Source organism: Pistacia vera, unplaced genomic scaffold, assembly GCF_008641045.1.
Source record: "Pistacia vera cultivar Batoury unplaced genomic scaffold, PisVer_v2 Contig357, whole genome shotgun sequence".
Taxonomy (NCBI): domain Eukaryota; kingdom Viridiplantae; phylum Streptophyta; class Magnoliopsida; order Sapindales; family Anacardiaceae; genus Pistacia; species Pistacia vera.
In genome coordinates this window covers 819,485-826,922 of record NW_022196176.1, presented here as the reverse complement: position 1 = coordinate 826,922, position 7,438 = coordinate 819,485, and the positions used below count along the sequence as shown (strand labels likewise).

At 37.2% G+C, this 7,438-nt stretch overlaps 1 non-coding gene across 1 annotated transcript; it reads right to left on the bottom strand.

Annotated features, from left to right (window-relative positions):
* Positions 1–6,995: 6,995 nt before the first annotated feature.
* Positions 6,996–7,101, bottom strand: LOC116139702. The gene has a single exon (XR_004129504.1). It is a non-coding gene; the product is annotated as a small nucleolar RNA R71 (small nucleolar RNA).
* Positions 7,102–7,438: the final 337 nt, after the last annotated feature.

Sequence of the window (7,438 nt, the reverse complement as noted above, 5' to 3'; positions counted from 1 at the left end):
TTGATATATTGGTGATGGATTTTGGTTGAAATCAATGTGCATGATTGATTGAAAACCGTTTGGAGTGATATGGTACTGTATGAATAGATCCGAAGCTATAGGTCTATGGACCCTCGCCCGGTGATATAACCCATCGCGACGAGCGTTGTTCACGCTACCACTGGTGATGCAACCAATGTTTGTCATGGCGACATAAAGCATCATCGCAGCGATCGTCTTGGTGAGCACTGTATGAAAACAGCGCTCGTCGCGGTGATATAACCCATTGCTACGGCGATCGTCCTTAGGACGAACGCTATACAAAATCGCCACGGCGAGCGTGTGAAAGTCAACTAATCAATGCACGCGCGAGCGATCTAATCTCACGCAGCGAGCGCACTTCCAAGTACGAAGCGGGGGCCAGAATGTAAAGTTTCAAAACTTTTGGACCAAATATCTGTAAATTGTCAAGGGGGTAATTGATAATTAACATACAAATTTAAAAAATTGATGTTTTTGAAATGTATGCTTTGTACTTGTTGTATATTGCATGGGGCACGGTACATGAGCCTTAGACCTAAGGGTGAATGTTTTAAAATAATTTTGGGTATGTATGGTTGTATAATAAAATAGGGTCTGCGAGTCGCCTTCTCCTCTTCTTGATGTACATTCTCTATCATCATTCCCCTGAATGTAAGTCAAGGTTTCTAAATTTATTGATGTAAAGAATTTGTATAATTATTTTTATTGTAAATTTGGAATGATGTTTTGTAATGTACTTGGAGACAGAACAAAGGACGACGCAACCATTCTTGAAGACTCAAGATATTTATTACAGGACCCCTAGGTATTCCTCTAGGCTCAAGGAAATCGGTTGTAGTGGGGCCATGTACGACACGTTTTATATATGTTTAGAAGCATGCTAAGGTTGAATGTTGAATCAATGCCAAACAATGTATTCTAACAAAGATAATAATCTGATGAGACATTAATAAAAACCCTCAATTAAAGTATAGTAAGTCACATAAGCCTTCCATCACCATGGGTTTAATCAAACACTGTCATCAAAACCTTGTTCGCCAAAGCGAAGGGTACACTTCTGCCAGTGGGAGGTTGAAATTCATTGGAGTTTTCCTTAATGGTGATGGGTCGACTTTAAATGACGGTTTTGCTTGTTCGCCAAAGCGAAGGTTGATAAACACGTCATAGGCATAGTAAGCAGTACCATTTATGTGTATGTGGTGACATGAGTGTCACTTACTGATACTAAGATCAACTTGAGGACAATGGTTGGAGCTATGGATGTGTGATTAGCTTGTTGGCTTTTCACATTTGAGGTTGATAGTAGGAGCTATCAATTGGTGTAGATTAAGTTTATTGGCCTACTTAATCAACTCATTTGGCTTGTTCGCCAAAGCGAAGGTTTGAAATGGGCAGGAGGATCTTCCACTAGGAAAGTCAAGGGCTTTCTTGAGTGTAGTAGTGAGTGCTATTGACTTGAGTAAAATAGTGGAGCATCGTTTAATAAAAGACCATATTAAATAATAATGAACTTTATAATGACTTTATTTTTCTGCAATTGTAGATTCACCAAAATAAGCATTATGAACCTGCGACCGATAATGAGAAAGAAAATAGGTTGGATGGATCCAATTTGTCAGAATAGTATTGTAATCTTCGGATATACTCAAGTCAGAAAAGAAATTGTATATCCTTGAAAAGTCATACATGGTTGAGCCTGATCCTGATGCCACTCAGGAAGTAAAGGATAATTATCAAAAGTTCCTTGATGATGTGATAGCGTACAATGCTTGATCTTAGTATCGATGACACCTATGCTGCAAAAGCAGCATGAGAATATGGATGCTTCTTCATTATTCTACACCTCAAGGAGCTTTATGAAACAAATGCTTGACATGAGAGGTATAAGGTGTCGAAAGCACTGTTTGGGAGTCGTCTGACTGAGGGAGCCCAAGTTGGTCCTCATGTGCTCAAGATGATCGAGCACATAGGCTTGAGACTTGGGAGTGGCTTGGATGCAGAATACAAATGGATTTAATTTTGCAATCCTTGCCTGATCTTATGCTCGTTCATAATGAATTTCAATATGAACACGATAGAGAAAACCTTGTCAGAACTCTTGAACATGCTTAGGACTGCAGAGCGGACATAGAAAAAGTCCAAGCTTGTTTACTGGTTGTTGCTGGTAAACAAAGCGTAACAGCAAGGGTAAGGCCAAGGCCAAACCCAAGCCCAAGCCTAAGCCCAAAAGACAGGTTGCTCTTGGGCCTGAGAGTGGCATAGGGAAGGGCAAGGTAGTTGCTTCTTTTGTGGCAAGCCTGGCCACTGGAGGAAACACTGCAAGGCTTTCCTCGCAAGCAAGAAGAAGTCAGAGGCTACAACTTTAGGTATATGATTGAGATTAATTTCTCTCCCTAACATCTTGGGTCATTGACACAGGATGTGGTACTCACTTGTATGATGTGTAGGAACTAAGGTAGAGTAGAGTGCTCGCCAAGGGAGGGGGACCTACAGAGTTGGAAATGGAGACATGTGGGTGCATTGGCTGTAGTGTAGGGACTTATTGTTTACCTTTGCCTACGGGCTTGTATTAGAACTACATAACTGTTATCAAGTACCTTCTTTCTAGAAATATTATTCCAGTATCTACTTTGGATAATATAGGGTATCATTTTGAGATATCTAATGGATTGTTGTCCTTTAATTTGAATGGTATTTCTTTGGAATTGCAAGGTTATATAATGGCTTATATGTTCTTGATTTAAATAATAAGATATTCTCAATATTGAAACCAAGAAAACTAAACATAGCGATCAAAACGAGACATATCTTGGCACTGTAGATTGTGTCATGTTAATAAGACTCGTATGCAAAACTCAAAGGGATGGAGTTTTGGCCCTTTGACTTTCAGTCATTTGAGGTATGCGAGTCATGCTTGTTAGGCAAGATGACCAAGTCTCTTCTCGCAGGACAAGGTGAAAGGGCTACTGAGCTGTTAGGCATCATCCATAGTGATGTATGTGGTCCACTAACAGTTGAGGCCAGAGGTGGATATTCATACTTCATATACTTCATCACCAAATGTCCGTAGCCTAGTATTATTCTGAAGTAAGGGCACAGAAATACGGTAAGGCTATCATAGTGTTGAACGACCCTGTCGAAAGGGCAGTGACTGATCTCACTTGTCAAGGTTGTTTGGTGACAACCTAGTGCAACACATGGGTGCTTGCTGTAGGCGGATATACCACAGCAAGTTCACTGCACTGACCCACTAGAGGATTCCATATGGATGGTAACCCCAGTGTCTATGGAACAAATCCTCTAACGAATGGTGGTGATGTGATCCTTAGACTTGAGATCACCAGAGCGCCTCGTGCCACCGATTGTGAGTTACACTAGCCTAACGCAGTTCTTTTCAGAGCTGTCAATACGGTGGTGATTGGCTGCATCAAGGAGTGTATCAAGACTATGGTGGATTGACAGAGGATTTATCACTCCCGGGTACGGGAGAAAGTTATCTCACGGCGCAATTCAGTATATGGCAATGACACTAAAACTGTGGCCACAGTGGGATTGAGTTGTTGCTCTATCCAGTTTATAATACGGGTCATTGGTCCAGAAACTGAATAAATAATATCGAGAGTAACCGAAGGTTGACACTATTTCTATGCCTTCGTCTTGTCGAGATAACGTATGATGAAAGGATCGAATTGCACGGTAACTATATCATTGACAGGTAGCTACTTTGCTGAATCCAAATCTATCGGGTGGCCATGATGCCTTGCTAAGGGCCAATCTTGGTTTGTGTATTAGTGAGACGATTAATTGGTGTTAATCACGATACTATACACTGTCGGTATGATGAGGAGCCTATGGGTCACACACATAGAAGATAATTTAAGAGCCAAGAAGAGAGAAGGGAATTTTCATCTTTTTAGGCAAAAGGGTATTTTGGTAATTTCACAGTGCAATTAAATTTGCTAAGGTCATAGCCTTTATTTATTTGTTAGAAAAATTAAATAAGTGAAATTACGTTTAAATATGTGTTCGCACATATTTAAATATATTATCATTATTGTTAAATGTTAATATATATTAATTGATTTTAATTGAGATAATGATGGAAAATAAAATATCAAATTGGGAGTGTTTGGTAACATGGGGTGTTTGGGTTGGAGCCTAAGCCTATTCCATATGGGAATAGGGCAACTTGATTTACTATAAAAGAACAGTGTGTGTTAATTGAAAATTAATTGATTTCTCTTTAAAAAAAATTATACCCTTGATCTTGGCTCATGTAAATGATCCTTATATTATATTTTTGTTTTCGCTGCGTATATGGGACCGTTTACTAACACGTTCCACATCTTTTGTATCCTAAATTACAAAATTGCAAACAAAACCATGATACATATTTGCGGGAATATAAAAACCACTAATTTTTTTTTTTTTTTTTTGAGATATGTTGAGAGTTTATCTGATAATTATATTTACACATTCATATTACCGTTTCCATATATTTATAAAAAAATTGATTGTATATTGTTTCTGCAATTGGTTTAGACATTTTTCAGGGAATGTCGGAATTGAGATAGATTTTCAAAAAAGTTGAGACCAATCTGGATGATCTACATACTGCAAGAGACAAATTCGCAGAAGTCATTGACCAACTGATACAAATCATGGAATCTACCATGGATGTTATTTATAACCTAAACAAAAGAGAGTATGCATATGCACTAGAGGAACTAAACAACTATAAGAAAAATATAAAATAAAGTCTATATTGTCCAAACTCACTTCACAATATAAAAAAATGATGTATTTATTTCTTTTATAATAAAAGTATTATTCTCTATATTCAATTTTATCTTGATTTTGGTGTTGCTCATTAATTGATTGAAAATTGTTCTATATTCAATTTTATCTTGATTTTGGTGTTGCACATTAATTGATTGAAAATTGTTCTCCATCGTAACACGTTACTTTTGATTTAATTCTTCCATCTTCACACATTGGATGAGTACTAATGATAAGTTGCATAATTTGAGAGTTTTTAGGGTTGTTTTAATGTTAGTTTAGTTAACTTCTCATTTGTTTCCTTTGTTTTGATGTTTGTTTTTGTTAAGTTTGAGATATGAATGGTTACCTATTGATTTGGATAACTTTTGTGTTTTTCATGGTTTGATTGAGTAGATTGGAGTATTGGAATAAAATTGGGACTTAAAGCTTAAAGAAGTTGAATTACCTAACATTCTTGAAGGCCACGACCATGCCTTGGTAGTTTACCATGGCTATGGTGGTGGAACAAAGATAAAACAAAGAGACCAGAAAGCACCACGACCTAGGCTATGGTGACTTAAATTTGGCCACGGCCAGGGTTATGGCTGAAACTATTAGGGCTTTTTTATTCGTTTTTCTTCCTTTCTTCACTTAGCACTCTTTTGGGTATTTAAGTATAATTAAGATTAGTGGTCATGGGACGAATTTTGCATATTTTTGATAGGAGAAGACGCATTCTTAGGGCTTGAAGATTGAAGATCAGATTCAATAGTTTGATTTTTGTTTCTTTTCAAGTCTAAATATGCTTTCCTTCTTCTCTATTTATTTCTCTGTTCTTAGGATAGAGTAAATCCCTTTTGTTAGGGGAGGATGGAACCCTAATTATGTTTTGAACAATTTTTATTCTTAATACTAGATTTATGTTTATGAATTTGCGCAAGAGTTTAGGTTTAATGCTTTATGAATGTTGGATTGATTCAATTACCTTAATAATGTTTCGAATAAAGAAGTTAGGGTTTATTGCTTAATTCATATTCATAATTGTTTTGTTGGAATAACATTGCACAGTGTATTAAAACTAGAAGTAATCGAATAGAGATTCTAGGATTAATTTGTTGTCCATCTAATTCATAACCGAATAGGGCGACTTAGTCGTAAGGGATTGATAAATTTATGCTTCTTAATTTCAGAGTAATCGAATAGTGATCTATATTAAGTTGAATATTATGCCTGAATAAGGATAATTGGCCTTAGAAGAATCCTACCAATTCATAGCACACACGGGTATTAAGAGTAGTTGTCAAGCATAATTAGGGGGAAATCTTTACCCTAACTCCATTAATACTGCAAAGTTTTTCACATTGTTTATTTGTTTAATTTAGTTATTTTTAATCCATTAGCTTTACACTCTAAAATTTTATTTTCTCAAATAACGTGTAGGTAGTTTTAGGTAATTACGAATATTTACTTTGATCTCTGTGGGACAATTCTCAAACTCATCACTTTATTACTTGAACACAACTAGTGCATTTGCTAGAGTTGATTTAGTTGCATCAAGTTTTTGGCGCCGTTGCTGGGGATCATCCGATTGTCTATGATTATTTTAAGATTACCTATTACTTTGAGATTTTTTTTAATTTTGTTTGTTTTTATTGGAAACTAATAGGTGTTTCTGCTAGTGTATGACCAGAGCTTTTGGAAAGATTTTACTAGCATTTGATCTTGAGATAGAGCGCACTTTCACGCAAGAAAGAGAGCGATCAAAAGGGATATCATAGGTGATCAGGATAACCAAAATAATAGAACACCACAGCAACTCGCACATTGAACGAGTACTCTACCCCATCTCTAAATGGAGCGACATCGAGCATTCGACGACCAGTGATCAATGCCAACACCTTTGAGATAAAGCTAGCAATCATCCAGATGATTCAGCAGTCAGTGTAGCTTGGTGGTTTGGCACATGAAGATCCCAACTTACATATTGCAAATTTTTGGAGATTTGTGATACTTTTAAACACAATGGGGTTTTTGATGAAGCTATAAGACTAAGATTATTCTCATTTTCATTAAGAGACAAAGCTAAGAGTTGGTTGACCTCATTACCAGCAGGCTCGATTGGTTGACCTCATTACCAGCAGGCTCGATTGCGACCTGAGAGCAAATGACACAAAAATTCCTGAGTAGGTATTTTCCTCCTACATAGACTGCGCAATTGCGTAATGATATTACTATGTTTGTGCAGGTGGATACAGAGTCACTATACGAAGCATGGGAAAGGTTCAAGGACATGCTCCGAAGATGCCCCCACCATGAATTACCAGTTTGGCTACAAGTCCAAACGTTCTATAATGGTCTTAATAGTGAAGTTCGGAATATGATCAATGCTGCTGCAAGTGGTACTTTAGGTAAGAAGACACCAGAACAAGCTTATGAATTGCTGGAGGAAATGGCTTCAAACTCTTATCAATGGCCGATAGAGAGGTTGCCTGTGAGAAGAACGTCGGGTGTTCATAACATAGATGCTATCACGACTTTGGTAGCATAAATGCAGGTGTTAAATAAGAAGATTGATGGACTTCAAATGCAAAAACATGCAATAATGGCTTCTATGTGTGATTTTTGTGGCGAAGATCACCCTCACCATGAGTGTTAA